The following is a 16729-nucleotide window of genomic DNA, read 5'->3' as shown; positions in this document are numbered from 1 at the left end:
ACAGGAAACTGAAGACGAAACAAACAAGGGAGAGTGGAATAATATGTTTGTGTATCAAATGCTGAACCACAATTAACTATGAACGACGTGTTATGAGTATTGACCATTCAAATACCTAATCGAAATATACTGATCAGTACTCAAATTTCTACAACTAACAACCAAATTATGGCACAGAGTAGGGTGAACCACAAACAAATTACACTGACAACCTAATTATGGCAAAAATTAAGGTAAACCATGATCAGATTAGCAAAATTGGGGCACTAAGCAGTGATGTACTTTAGAAAAATAATAATATCGAAAAATGGTAGGAAATTTGAGTACACAAATTCAAACTATTAAAGTAGAAATGGACAAAATGAACACTAATGTGGTTTTTATGAATGATCAGATTAGTAGTATTAACAAAAGATTTGGTTCAAAAGTAATATCTAGGATATCGTTGAACCTGTAGTTGAGGTAAAATTAAATGAGAATGTAGCTATTCTAAAAACTGAAACTCTTGACGAGAATAGGATGGAAATTCCATATTTCAGAGAGGCCATTTTCTATTCCAATAACTTGAATATCTGAAATATTTATAGGGCACTTCAATTCGCTAACAACAACCTGTTCATTTAATTGGATTCCTGGTCCTGAGAATGAAAGGCATGGTCGACAGGTAATGTAATTTACCCATATCTTTATTGTAGGCCTCTACGATGCGAAAAATCCGATACGCGATGACGTCACGGCTGTTGAAACTCTCTAGCCCTGGAACTTTATCGACTTTAGGTCCACGGACGAGAGTTACGGTTACCCATCCGTTGCCTTGATGCTGGGTATCATTGTTGGTAATGGTAAAGTTAAGAACTCCACTACAGAAAACTGACGGACCATGCAGCACGTCTTGTGCGCCAACTGAATTAGTGGGACTAATAGCAATACTGTCTATTGCTTTATACACAGTAAGGCGGGTACTCCTTGTCCTCCTGTAATATCGTGCCATCTTCTGTGTGAGCGGTCCAATGCTGTTGCTCGAGCGGCTTCTTACCAGATTCATTACTTATATAGACAAAACTGTTGCCTCCTTGAGCCCCTGGTTCTCGATGTACGCTTGGTGGTTGTTGGCTGACGCTACTAGTCAGAAATTTTGTAAGTCCGAAAAGTGGATATCCTGTACGCGTGCTGTAGTCTTACTAGCAGCTCGTGTCTCATTTGGCTTGTCATGTTTGTAAACATGGGGAGATAGGCGGTTGCGATCTGTAAAAGAAACCGAGTTTTTGAATGGATAGAATTGCCCACAGTAGGATTTTAAATGGCAAACAGAAAATTGACCTCAGTAAGGAACAAACTGGAATGAACCCAGTTGATTTTCTAAAAAATATCGAAAGACACATTCCTGAAGGCATGACTGCCACCGAAAGGATTAATGTAGTAGTAAGTGCTTTACCAGCAGATGGGAAGCACTGCGGTCTTATGTTCAGCACAGGCCAAATGTCTACAAGTGAACAACAGTTTCTTACTGAACACTAATCGCAGCAGGAAAAGGACTGACATAGCGAGAATTTATTACGATTGGTATGTATGACAATAGGGACAGAACTTCCATGAGAGATTTCTGCGAGACCTGGTTCAGATGCGGAGCGCACCTTAGGAGTAAGAACTCAGCATTCGGAATTGCCTAGGAACTTTGGAAAAAACTCCCAGAAGATTCTAGTCGTTGTGTGGGTAGCAATCATAAAAAACTCTCTCTCATAACGGATCGTGTCGAGAGAACCACTGGAAGCAGTGCTTTCCACCAGGTTAACGAACGGAGTGAAGAGGGTAACAATAAAAGAATGATGAAGCAAGCTAAGACTGTGACCCTTTGTTATTAAGTAAGCTATCGAAATTAAATTAGCATGTAACCTCGTAAACAGTGATGGCGGTTTTCGTTTAAATTCTGCATAAAATCCTGCTCCTCTACCTTGTCAAGAAATGACGGACTTAGTTTGTGCTATCTCACCCGGTGATTATCAGCTATTGATAACTTCTCACGACGCTCATCTATGGTTTGTGATGTCGCTGGTGTCTACAATATGTGCGTGTGTGTGTGTGTGTGTGGGTGTGTGGGTGTGTTATCTTTTCAGAGGTATTAAATTCCCTCCAGGGTGTGCTCCTGTTGATGGCTCCACCCGGCTACATTTCCGGAAGTTGTTTGAACATAGTTTACGTAGGGAGAGACGCAGTAGCACGCTGTTTGCTTCTACGGGTAGAAAATGTATCGTTGCTTGTGGAGATTGGATACAATTCGCAGTAGTAAAATTTCAATGTGCGTTGTTGTTTTTGTTGGGATGTCGTGATCAAAATATTCTTCCAACGTTCGCTAATGTTATGCATCATATTAATTCTCCAGCCGCCAATCGCTTCAAGCAACATGCTAGCCCAGCTCCTGTACGTGAAAGGATCCATTACACTCCTCGACAGTTGGATTTTGATTCCAATGAATTGTTTTCACTTCATTTAATGATGGGTTCAAAAATTTCCGCTTTTTCTTCACATTGTCTGGACGGTGCTTTATGGTCGCGAACTGACTGGGAATTTCATTTTGTAACTTCCCGGCATTTGGCAAAGTTAGAATGATTCCATGTCTTAGAGTCCAACACTATTTCTGGACGTCTATGATAAATCTCAAGGAGAAAGCTTTTGAAAACGCAGCTTTACGCATGCTCGGGAGCTTTTGACGGCGCAGCTTTATCCATGCTATGGAAATGTTTAAATTTGGTACCGCCTTCTAAGCGTTTGCCAGTGGTTGATTTTATTAATGCTGTTGAACAAGGTGTTTTTAATCTACTTACTGACCCAGAGAATGCTAGGAAGGAGGCAAGTTGCGTGTTGACTGGGGCACGTACACCCAACAATAATATAACACCAGCCAAATTGACAGCTTTTCTCTCACTTACAGTTGATCGGGATATTGTTATTTTACCTGCGGACTGGGGAAATGCTACCATTGCCTTGGACGGTCAGGATTACATTCAAGATATGAAATGTTTACTATCTAATTCGGCGTATCACAAGATGGGGGCTCACCGCACATAAAGTGTTGAGAGAAAGACTAACAGTCTCCTGAGGAAAAGTTCCTTATCCCACGAGACTATCAAGTGTCTTAATTTTTATTGTGCTGTTGCCCTTAGGTTATGTGGTGTCCGTAAGGTCACAAGGAAGGAGCTCCTCTTTGCCTGATTGCGAGTAAAATCGGTGCTCCGATATATCGTGTAGCAAAACACCATGCTATTCTTTTGAGCCGTATAGTAGATCGTTGTGAGTACCACATTAAGAGCCCGGTGGGTTTCTTACATCGTCTAAAGGGAACGTGTTTGAATGACTCTGATATTGTAGTAAGTTTTTGATTTGTTCTCTATCTTCACTCGTGTTTCTCTCTCTGATGTGTTACGGCTGATGAAGGTTAGTTTTGGTGCTGCATTAACGAACGTGTTCACTTTCAGTTGCGTTTTATCCAATGACTAGTCCTAAGAGCAGACTGACGGAGTTACGATGGGAAGCCCATTGTCACCTATAATTGCCGATTTATGTATGGAAGATTTCGAGGAACGAGCGTTGGAGTCGGCGGCTTTGAAACAACCGTGTTTTGTCAGAGATGTAGACCATACTTTTGCTCTTTCGTCTCATTGCAGTGAGAACTGGCAAGACTTTTTATAACACCTGAATGCGATCCACCCAAATATTTGTTTCAGAATGGAGGTAGAAAAGGGTGGCTGCCTTCCCTTCCTTGTGTTTGGCAGGGAAAATGTGCATGATACGTTAGGAGAATCCGTATAAAGGAAGCTTACTCACATTGACTTGTATCTGCATGCTGATAGTGGTCACCAACCGGCTGAATGTGAAGCGGTATTTCGTACTTCGGTTCACAGGGGCCATGTCATCTTGGACTCTGAGAGCTTGTCAATTGAGTTAGCACATCTCGAAGTCACCTTTCGTCAGAATGGTTATTGTTAAAGACAGGTGCGACTGTACTGGGTACCACACATTTCACTTTGAATTGTCTGGATCGAGCCCCAACGTGCTATGGCACGAAAAGATACATATTAGCTATAGTCAGCTTAATTGAGCGGCCCAGAGATGTGACTGGTCTCAATGTTTGGCTACGTTTTTCGTCATAGGGTGCCGGTTCACAACTGTCGTAAGCTCAATTTAGAAAGCTGAAATAAAATTATAAAGAAAACAATGCAGGAAGTATTGCGATGGAGTTTAAAAATTATTGAGTCACTGACGTTGATTTATAATTTGAACAAATTGTTTATTTCTCTTTTTCCACGAGTAGTATATTAAGTAAACACTTACGATGCAGTCTGAGGGGCTTTTACGTAAGGGTGGCCTTTAACAGCTGATGCTACAACACTTCACTATAAAATTCATATCTCGCGATCATGGCACTCGACAGCCTGTTTACAATTCACAAAATGCACTCTTGTCTGCTGTCCTAAACCACTATATTGCGTTCCGCTTGATCGTTTTCGAACGTGGCTATCAACCCACTACTACCCCCAGATGCGCGGCACGTTCGGCTCTTAGTGTCGCTCAGAACCAACTGTGCCTAAACATGGCCACCCTATCCACCCTCGAAACGACTGCCTCACTCAAAACAATATTTGACAAAAATTACGAATATTCTAAAACCAAACACAAAAAAACATATGATGTATTGAAAAATATGGAAATTTTCCGGGCAATAGTAATTTGAAGTATCTGACATAATCATTAAATCTTTCCCTGTTATCCCTTCAAGCTGTTTTCTCTCCAGTTACCATTATCATTTCCTTCCCTGCTTGAATTATGGTGGTTATTACCCTAACTCACACTATTCCTTCACTCTCCATTATTCCTTTCATTATTCCCTGAATATTACCCCGTGAGTTTCGCTTATAACATATTGCCTGGTCCATCCTCTCAATAAAATCTAAGAAATTTTCCATAGAATTTGTTGGACAATGTATCACTTTCCACTATACATTTTTGGGTAACCTCCATATAGCAGTAATCTCAGTCAAAACTCCCAATGGCCTGTCCAAATGTACCAACTTTCTTAATTCCTCCTAACAAAATTCTTTCATAGTTTACCTACAACATCTGTAAACTTTCCCTTTCAAAAAATCGTTCTCTAATCTGCATTGTTTTACTTGGCTCCAATACCTATTTAGAAACATCTGTTCAGATATAGTATATGATTTAAATTGTTCGGTACATTGATTTGACCACGTCTGAGCAGAACCCTCCAACAATCTTTTTACCAGTTTAACTTTGCTGGTGTCACTCATACCATCAATAAAACAATCCTTGCTTGCTGCCATGGTACCTGGTTTCCACTGAAAAAGTATTACCACTGGGTTCTTGTACCATAGGCCACCCCATACTTCCATTAGCCCCACATAATTCTATATTACTTAACCTACTGTTAACTTTGTCAATCTCTACATTAGTCTTCACAGTAACAGCAGCCACGTTTTCAATTTCCTTTCGAAAACTTGTGGTAAAGTCTTATGGGACCAGACTGCTGAGGTCATTGGTCCTAAACTTACACACTACTTAATCTAACTTAAACTAACTTACGCTAAGGACGTCACACACCCCCATGCCCGAGGGAGGACTCGAAACTCCGACAGGGGGAGCTGCGCGGACCGTGACAAGATACGTCAGACCGCGCGGCTACTCCATACGGTTCAGTTTCCTTTCTTTCGTCGCTAGTTTTCGCTGCCAGTTGACCTAATAATAAAGTTCTGGTTTTATCACAACTAGCAACAATCTTCTGATCCACATCAACCACAGTCTGCTTTGTCTCATGATTCCTTGTGTCACACAACTGCCTGACTGAATCAATTCTACATCTTAACTCAACAGCAACTGCATCAATCTTAGCATTCAGTTTCCTTCTACTACTTCAAATTTTTCTGATAAATCCCCCAATTGATCATTTAATTCTGTAGTTTTGCCCTCAAAGAACTTTTCATATCCCCCACACCAGTTTTTAATTCAGTCTTGAAATCCTCCAGATCAGTTTTTAATTCAGTTCTGAATTCCGCCATTCGGCTCATTAATAATCTAAGCATAGCCATTACACTAGCTTCTGCTTCTCTTCCCTTTTCCTGTGGGCTTTGAGGCTCACTCCTATTCCCTGTAGACTCAACACCACTAGCTCAATTCTTCACCTCGCTAATTTCGGACTCCGTAGCTAAACTGGCTGTGAGATACAGAACTGAGAAATTAATGCGGCTGCTCTCAACACTTAGCTTTGTTGAGAATGCTGCTACGTGACAACTGCTGCCAGATGCTGCCGGCTGGCGTGCGGTGAGGTGCTGTGTAGCGCGGAAGGTCTTGCACATTGGCGGCGGAAGCGCGCCCAGCTCCAGAGTACGGTGAAGTCGGCGCGTCGATGTTTGGCGGCCAGCGGCGCTTTGGTGGTCGACTTCGGACTCAGCGTACTGCTCGGCGATCGGCAAAGCGTTTCTCCCAGTCTTCTTCACTTTCAAACGCAATTCTGCACAGCCTACCAAGCCTGTTCAGTTAACACAATCCCTATGAAAAAGCCCATATTACGACTATACTGTGCACTACATTTTGCAGTTCGAATAATTTGGCTCGAGCCACCACGTGCCACGGCACGAAACTATGTATATTTGTAACACTCAGCTTAATTGAGCGGCTCAGAGATATGGCTGCTCTCAGTGTTTGGCTACGTTTTTCGTCATAGGATGCCAGCTCACACCTGTGGTAAAGTCAATTTTTAAAGCTGAAATAAAATATTTAAAAAACAATGCAGGCAGGTATTGCGATGAAATACAAAAATTATTGAGTCACTTTAATTTATAATATTAACAAGTACTTTATTTCTATTTTTCCACGAATAGTTTTCAGTATATTAAGTAAACACTTAACATGCAGTCTGAGGGGGTTTTACGTAAGGGCGGCCTTGAACAACTGATACTACGAGGGTGAGTCAAATGAAAACCTTAAATTTGTAATAACAAATCGAAATTTCGCGCCGTTATCCTGTACGTTGGTAAGCGTGCTACAAACAGCGTGCAGAATGGCCTGTAGGTGGCAGCATAGTGCAGATGCTCACATATCGTCGCAGTATCAGCATCTTTATGACCGCCCCTTTTGCGACTAGCACCAGGGAAGAACAGCGTTGTGTTATTCGGTTTTTGCGTAGTGAAGGTGTGAAACCTATTGAAATTCATCGACGAATGAAAGTTCAGTACGGTGATGCATGTTTGTCACCGCAGCAAGTCTACCAATGGAGTAGGAAGATCGCAAATTGTGTGACTTCAGTGGAAGATGCTCCTCCTCCAGATCAAGCACTACGAGTTGTGACTCCACAGAACATTTCATCAGTTGAAGCCATAGTGAAGGAAAACCGCCGAGTGACACTGAATGACATTGCAGCATGTTTACAGATTAGTCATGGGTCAGCACATCACCTTGTGCATGATGTGCTCCAGTTTCACAAAGTGCCTGCAAGATGGGTGCCACGACGTGTTCATGCTTGTGAAGAACGTCTTCGGCGCTTTGAACGAGAAGATGATCGCTTCCTTGCAAGAATCGTTACTGGGGACGAAACCTGGGTTCACTTCCACCAACGAGAAACGAAGAGAGCGAGTAAGGAATGGCTCCATTCCTCATTACCAAAACCAAAGAAGTTTCGCACAGAAATATACCGCATTCCTAGCAGTTGTGGGCTGTCGTATATTGGTCAGACTATCAGGGCTGTGGAGAACCGATGTAATGAGTCAACAGCCGAGCAATTCCGCCATTGCAGAACATTGTATTCGCACTGGTCATCCTGCGGAATAAACTACACGGAGATCCTGGCATAATGAAAATTGAGATAAAGATGAATGTTGTTGCATTAAATGATTTTGTATCTAATGGAATACTGTTATTAAGGAAGCTGTTGAAAGTAAATTAGTAACTTATCTTATAAATAGAGAAGGTGGTTTTTGTTTAAATTCTTCAATGAATCCTGCTCTCTTCCTTGTCGAAAACAGAAGGACAAAGTTTGTGCTGTCTCACCCATTGATTATTAATTGCACTATCCGTAACTTCTGATTTCTGTCGTTTTTGGTTTGTAATGGCGCTAGTGTTTACATTGTGTATGTGCGTATGTGTGTATGTGTGTGTGTGTGTGTGTGTGTGTGTGCGTGTGTATTTTCTTTATGTTTCCGGGGTTTCACTGAATTCCGAGGTATTGCTGAAGTTTCGACACTGAAAATGGCAAGATGTGCTCCTACTGAAATATCAATGGTTGTCGACGACGTCGCCCGGCTGCATTCTCGCAAGTTAATTGAACGATTTATTATAATTATGTTTATATTAAACGCCACACAATGATTTATCGACAGGTAATGGTTTCAGATAACAGTGGTTTCTCATGAGTGAGAGGTTATCGTCAATAATTTACAAATTAAGCATGACATACGACTGTATTATAACTTGCAGTAAGATGTTTCAGGCAACGGCCTTGCCGCAGTGGATTCACCGGTTCCCGTGTGATCACAGCAGTTAAGCGCTGTTGGAAGTTGCCGGCACTTGGATGGGTGACCATCCAGCCGCCATGCGCTGTTGCCATTTTTGGGGTTGCACTTAACCTCGTGATGCCAATTGAGGAGCTACTCGACCGAATAGTAGCGGCTTCGGTCAAGAATACCATCATAACGACCGGGAGAGCGGTGTGCTGACCCCATGCCCCTCCCGTCCGCATCTTCCTCTGAGGATAACACGGCGGTCGGATGGTCCCGGTATGCCACTCGAGGCCTGAATACGGAGTGCATGACGTTTCAAGGCCACCGTGCACTGAAAATTTATCACAAACATTTCATCATCGTTAAATGTCAGTTAATAATGCATCAACGATAGAAGCCTTAAATGACACTATGATAACCAAGACAGGAGCATAATACTATGAAAAAGTGCCAGCGTAATGGATTATGTCGCGGTATGTGGAATCGAAAGTTGTAGATTTGCATCCTCCTACATGCAATTTTTTTCATCTTAGGGTTGTCAACACATTTTTTTTTTTTTTTTCATTTTAGGGTTGTTAACACATTCTGTATTATAAATATAACAGAAGTACGTTCTACAATATTCGATGCTATTTACATCTTATTAGAGGGCGAAGTATGAAATAAATATTTGGCGATTTATCAATGTATAGAAAGGTAGAAACTTAAGGACACCTTAAACTTCTACAAGTGAAACGCTGGTTAGTAACACTCATATTCTTCCTTGCTACAAATATTACACTATGTGTTTACGACTACAAGGCGATTTCCGAGATTGTGGTTAGGCAGGAACCTAAGAGGAGATTTTTAGTTGCTGAAACTGAAACGAGCAGCAGTAAACTTCGTATTCTTCATTTTTACAAATATTTGACTCTTTATTTCCGAAAATATGGAAATTTCAAAGTATGAGGATAGGCAGAAACTTAAGATTAAATTGCTGTGGTTCAAACAAGGAGCACCAACATTCATTTTATTCCTCGCCAGAAAGTCGATGGCAGTTCCTGCCGTTGTTGATCCTGCATGTGATATCAAAATGATGCCACGATTCCACAAATTCTTGTGAAATGAGTTTCACCCGATAGGGCAGCGCTGTCGAGTCGCTTTGCTGTCTCATCGCGATGGGTAAGTGATATCAGCAACGTGACTTTGCACTTGATAGAATTTCTGATCGCTGTCTTATGTGTGCTCTCGACTTAAACTACACGTGAGAAACGCAACTGTAATCATTAATCATTTCGTCATGTAGAGCGCAATTTATAACAGTAAAATGCGCTTCTCGGTTATATTCGATAGTTCGTTGCAGTAGCGATCCCTTTATTTGTGGCTAAGCACTCCTACTTCCCAGACCCCCTCAGTTTAGTAAGATAACTCTTTATTAATTACAGTGTGTACTTACTGCAGCGGAAGAGCAGGGCCATCTTTGATTGTCAGACCGATGAGACGCTATCATGGCGGGGTCTGTGGCGTTCGCGGCATCTTACAAATGTGAGATGGTCGTTGGCACGCTGTCCGCCCTGGTTAATTATTAGTGCACTGAAGTAACTGTCCACTGACAGCCATTTCTTATACAGATTTTGTTGATGTAACAGAATTCGTCCAGCTGCAGCGACAGTACGGTGGAATTAACATTTTCCGCTCAACCACCGTGCCTTTTCAGTTTCATTTTGCTTCTTAGACGCCGTACTAGTTATGCACGGTATTACAAACTCGCATCTCTGGACAGTCGCTTTGTTTACTTATCGTCAACGCAAGGCCGTTAGCCTACGTATACGTACGCTAACTTCGTATATTTATTGCGAGTACAAAAGGAATGCTATAACCATATGGTCTGAATTGAAGACAAACGGACTATATTTATCAGATATTAAAAAGGCGCATTCACAATTAATAAATGACTGGAAAACTTTTCAAGTTCTACGTCTTCATTGAGAAATATGTCCGCCCCCGGTAGCTGAGTGGTCAGCGCGACTGAATGTTAATCCTGAGGGCCCGTGTTCGATTTCCGGATGGGTTGGATATTTCCTCCACTCAGGAACTGGGTGTTGTGTTGTCCTAATCATCATCATTTCATCTCCATCGACGCACAAGTCGCCGAAGAGGCGTCAAATCGAAAAAGATTTGCGCCCATCGAACGATCTACCCGACGGCAGGCCCTAGTCACACGACATTCATTGATAAGTATGATTTTGTTGGGCATATGATTGACAGATCATTTCACCTTCTTACATCATCAACAACATCTGTGATGAAACCATCCCTTGTTTATTCCACCCGCAGGATTTTCTCTCTCTCTCTTTTTTCGCCGGCCGCGGTGGTCTCGCTGTTCAAGGCGCTCAGTCCGGAACCGCGCGACTGCTGCAGTTGCAAGTTCGAATCCTGCCTCGGGCATGGATGTGTGTGATGTCCTTAGGTTAGTTAGGTTTAAGTAGTTCTAAGTTCTAGGGGACTAATGACCACAGATGTTGAGTCCCATAGTGCTCAGAGCCATTTGAACCATCTCTTTTTTCCTCGACATATCTTTCATCGCTCTTTTTACTCACACCTCAGCATAACGTTGGTCTTCAGGCTTTTTGCATTCTTTTCCTCGAGTACTTCGCAATTTCTTCGCTCAGATTAAATATGTTTAATTCTATCTAGCTTTCTTCTCGTCAGCTCTAGCATAGTGAAGCCGATTACAAATCTGAGAAATCTCAGCACTGCGCTTAGCATCGTTTTGACCCGCCGTTTTGTTAACGTCTAAAATTCGCATCCACACAAGAATCATTTTACTCCCATTACTTTATATTGTTCGAGTAATGCATCGCTTCTGCTATTTTTTTTAAATACCATCTCACATACACACTGGATTCGCTGTAGGTATTTGCGCACATCTTCATTTGATATAAAACAGTACCACACCAAGGATGAAGGAATTTGTTAACCTGCTCAATAGCTGCGTCACTGTTGACTATTTCGGCGGTAACTGGTTCAGATCTCATGCCGTTTTGGTAAAAAACCTTTCATTAATTTATGGCAAGGTCAACAAATAAACTTAAGTGACTACAAGGAATCTTTGTCTACGTCCCTGGGTTATAATATGATTTTGTGCCATACCATTTAAAATTTAGTATATGTTCTATCAAACATACTTGGATTACACTTATTAACTGCTATGGAAGGTAACTGCCCAGTATGAACCGAAATGATTCGGTTCTGTTAAACCTGTCAGAATGCTTTCTCATATTTAATAAAAGTCATGTAATTACGTATATTACATTCTATATATTTTTCAAGTACCTGTGTTCTGATGAAAATCTCTGCACATTGCTAAAACTTGCTTCTCTTATTGTCCCAAGTCTTACATTTATTACTATTACGTATATTTTATAAGCCATGTCTGTCAAAGTTATATACACCTAATTTGATCAAGGAAATTTTTCTATGCACAATTGAATTGACTTTATATTTAAAATGTAGGGATGTAAGTAACTAACAGTTACGTTACAACCTAAAACAACTTACTGAACGTGAAACAAGAACTACAAGCAAACACTATAGAGCAACACTAAGCAAAATATGCTCTACGTTTATATTACTTGCGACCTACTCATTGCTTGGAAAAATTATATGGCACTGTAAACCTATTGTTAATTCTCTTGACGTACGTCAGAAGTAATTTCCTGATTGGTGAAATTTAAGAGATTGGCCGTAATCAGAACGGACCGACATCAGAGTTAACAATATTGTGCTTTTCCATTGCAGTAACAATGAGTCGATGGATGCCGCAGGTATCAGGGAAACGACCGCAGCAGTATTCGTGAATCACCGTGGCGCACCATTTCCCATTTCGCTAGAGGTAACTGCAGTATCAAATGTGTGGGAAACATAGTGATGAATGGCATACCATCCACTGCGTATAAAATTTCATGTAAACTGCCGGCCATAGATGCAAATGGGAAGAGGTGTTCGTACTCCTAGAACACTAGGCAGCTATAGTGATGAATACAACGTTACATAGAAACTGGAGCATTTCCGACTTGCTATCCCGTTTTTGAACGCAGTGCCGTACGTGTTTTAAATTTTGCAGTTTTTGTAAGATTTTCTTACAAAGTTTCTAGCTGGAAATTAAAAAGATACCAGAGGATGGACTTTACGTCAGTAGCATAAGCCGAAACTCGCAGGCGTACCAGTAACTGCATATTTCGTTAGCACCAGCTTTTGTCAACGGTTATAAGAAATTTTCTGAAATTCATGATGCCAAAAAGCAGCATAAGAGTCAAAAGATGATAAGATGCCCAGCTGGCTCAAGTGAAGAATTTAGTTTTAAAGGAATAAATAAAAGCTATTGCAGCTTCGTTGAAGTAACCATAGCGAAATGTAAAGTGTGGGAGAAAGCTGGGCCACACAGATTTGGGAATTGTGAAAATACACCTTCACCACAATCTCCGTAACACATCTCTAAAATGCAGTCTTACGCGAATGGATTTGGTAAATTCAGTTATGTGGCTTAAGTACTGGACTCACATTAGAAATGACTGGGGTTGAGATCCCCCCTCCCCAAGGCATCTAAAAATTGTTTTCCCTGATATCAGACAGGGGCCTTGAAAATGGGCGTATTACGTCACTTATACCTCTGTTTCGTCATTGTCAGGTATTCACGTATTTCCATTTACCTCGTCGTACTACACGTGTTTCTCAATTGTACCTGTACAGTCTATCCATTGGACTCCAGTGGATGAATCACAGATGCAAATATAAAGTACTAAGTACATAGGAGATGTGTTAATGGTCCTTCACAGAGGTTAGAAAATTTTATCACTGCCAGAAACATCACTAATTCCTCACAGCATCATCCAAACATTACATTCGTTATCAAGACGAACCGTAGTGCCGCGAGGTCATCGTCGCAGTCGGAATAATGTAGATAGAGAGGTAAAAATTGACACACATGCTTGGAATGACATGGGGTTTTATTAGAACCAACCATATTGCTAGACGCGTGAAAGATATCTTGCGCTCGTCGTTTGGTGATCGTGTGCTCAGACGCCACTTTCGTCATGCTTGGCCTCCCAGGTCCGCAGACGTCAGTCCGTGCGGTTATAGGTTTTGGGGTTACCTGAAGTCGCAAGTGTATCGTGATAGACCGACATCTCTAGGGATGCTGAAAGACAAAATCCGACGCCAATGCCTCACCATAACTCCGGACATCCTTTACAGTGCTGTTCGCAACATTATTCCTCGACTACAGCTATTGTTGAGGAATGATGGCGGACATATTGAGCATTTCCTGTAAAGAAAATCATTTTTGGTTTGTCTTACTTTGTTGTGCTAATTATTGCTATTCGGATCAGATGAAGCGCCATCTGTCAAACATTTTTTGAACTTTTGTATTTTTTTGGTTCTAATAAAACCCCATGTCATTCCAAGCATGTGTGTCAATTTGTATCTCTCTATCTACATTATTCCGTGATTTATTCAGTTTTCAAATTTATACTGACTTTTTGATCACCCAGTATGTATCTGAGCTCCAAGATGATACGTTCAGCACTGAGAAAAAGTACTAGGACGGCAGATAATAGAATTACAGCATTCTGTCGCTAATGAGAACTAGACAATGGTTTAACTGTCCTTAGAAACTATTATTATGTCGATAAAAACGCACTATGTGATCAGAAGTATCCGGACGCCTGGCTGAAAATGACTTAGAAGTTTGTGGCGCCCTCCATCAGTAATCCTGGAATGCAATATGGTGTTGGCCCACCCTTAGCCTTGATGACAGTTTCCACTCTCGAACGCATACGTTCAATCAGGTGCTGGAAGGTTTCTTGGTGAATGGCAGCCCATTCTTCACGGGGTGCTGCACTGAGGAGAGATATCGATGTCGGTCGGTGAGGCTTGGCCCGAAGTCGGCGTTCCAAAGCATCCCAAAAGTATTCTGTAGTATTGAGGTCAGGATTATATGCAGGCCAGTCCATTGCAGGGATGTTACTGTCGTGTAACCAATCCGCCACAGGCCATGCATTATGGACAGGTGCTCGATCGTGTTGAAAGAAGTAATCGCCATCGCCGAATTGCTCTTCAACAATGGGAAGTGCGTAAAACATCAAAACATCAATGTAGGTCTGTACTGTGATAGTGCCATGCAAAACAACAAGGGGTGCTAGCACCATCCAAGAAAAACACGACCTCACCATAACACCACCGCCTTCGAATTTTACTGTTGTCACTACACACGCTGGCAGATGACGTTCATGGAGCATTCGCCATATCCACACCCTACTATCGGATCGCCACAATGTGTACCTTTATTCGTTACTACACACAACGTTTTTCCACTGTTCAATAGTCCAATGTTTACGCTCCTTACACAAAGCGAGGCGTTCGTTGGCATTTACCGGCGTGATTTGTGGCTTATGAGCAGTCACTCAACCATGAAATCCAAGTTTTCTCACCTCCTGCCTACCTGTCATAGTACTTGCAGTGGATCCTGATGGAGTCTGGAATTCCTGCGTGATGGTCTGGACAAATCTCTGCCTGTTACACATTAAGACTCTCTTCAACCGTCGGCGGTACGCTTTTGTGCTGTACGTGTCCCTCCACGTTTCCACTTCACTATCACATCGGAAACAGCGGACCTAGGGATGTTTAGGAGTGTGGAAATGTCGCGTAGAGACGTATGACACGAGTGACACCCTATTACCTGATCACTTTCAAAGTCCGTGAGTTCCACGGAGCGCCCCATTCTGCTCTCTCACCATTTCTAATGTCTACTGAGGTCACTGATATGGAGTAACTGGGAGTAGGTGGCAGCACATTGCACCTAATCGTAAAAGCTATCTTTTTGGCTGTGTCTGGATACTTTTGATCAAATAGTGTAGGTCTCTGTAGCCAAGGTAACAATTTGATAATACTACAGCCATGCCAGTATATACAGTAAGTTTTTACTCGATGTACTACATGTAGTGTTGAACCTCTACGTGATTTTTTGTTTTGCCGTCTTATGTGGCTCAGTATGCTATATCAAAATCGTTAATTCAATCTATTGACAAGATACAATATTTCCTTTTTCTTAAGAAAAAGAAAGCTGTGACAGAAAGCGTTCTAATGATATGTGATAAGCTTGTTGTATTGACGATTAGGTTAAGAGGTAGTGTATCTGTGTTGTATTGCTCGTAGAGATATCAGGTACCAGCAGTTGCGGTACAAGACGTCAGGTTAGTGTGTTCCTTTCGTTTCATTCTCCAAATGGAACCCCGGCGGTAGTTCGTGTATATTCTTCTGATTTATGTTTGTCTGTAAATATTTTACCTCTTGGGCGGCATCTTGTCTTCAACAGCTGTTGTGTTGAATCATCTACGCTGGCACTCGGTTTAAATCTTTGCGAATCTGCCAAATGGGCCGAGTAGTTAACTGAATATTGGAGCACTCATTTGATAAATTCATTGTGAAAAGCGTTTAAAGGCGTTATGGAATATGTGGTAACGTTGTTTTTTCTGTTTTAGAGCTCTGAAAACTAATTGTTTTATAGCATCCGTTTCAGTCAGGTGAGATGGCCTGTAGGAACCTGAGCTGCTTGTAATGCATTTATACCAGCTTCAACAACGTTTTTCAGTGTGAGATCTTGGCATTCTTCTTGTGTTGCTGCCCCGCATTTTGGTATTACTAACGACGACTAGATTATAATTTAGCTTCTGTTGTTCAAATTGCGTCATTTTTCAGATTTACTTATTTTCTCGACGGCGCAGTTAAACTATTTTACTGTTAATTTATTGGCTCTTTTCAATACCCTTATTTTGGATGTGTCTTAACTATTGGCCTTTTGAAATAGTTTTTAGTGCTATACAGTCCGCTTGTCTGTTTTGCTCATCGGCGCCTTTAAGTATCTTTCATGATACGGTATTTGATCATTTGTTGGAACTTTCATACACGGTAATAAGTAAATGCGATCATGTTACCAGACGGTGCCTTGTGCCTTACGTAAACTGTATACGTGAAACAGAGTTTATAAAACTTTACTGGTGAGTGTGGGCTCAGTCGTTTAGGATGCCTAGATCCCCGCATCCTTCACCGTTCGTATCAAAAAGTGATTCATCTCAGTTTCTTAAGTACAACACGGTTATCCAACACACAATCGGATGTATCTGCTTCAACAGGAATTCAGACTCTAACTCTACAGCCTCCTCGTTGTGTCACCTTTTTTCACATGT

This window comes from Schistocerca serialis, chromosome 5, assembly GCF_023864345.2.
Source record: "Schistocerca serialis cubense isolate TAMUIC-IGC-003099 chromosome 5, iqSchSeri2.2, whole genome shotgun sequence".
NCBI lineage: Eukaryota > Metazoa > Arthropoda > Insecta > Orthoptera > Acrididae > Schistocerca > Schistocerca serialis.
Note: the sequence above shows the minus strand (reverse complement) of the source record.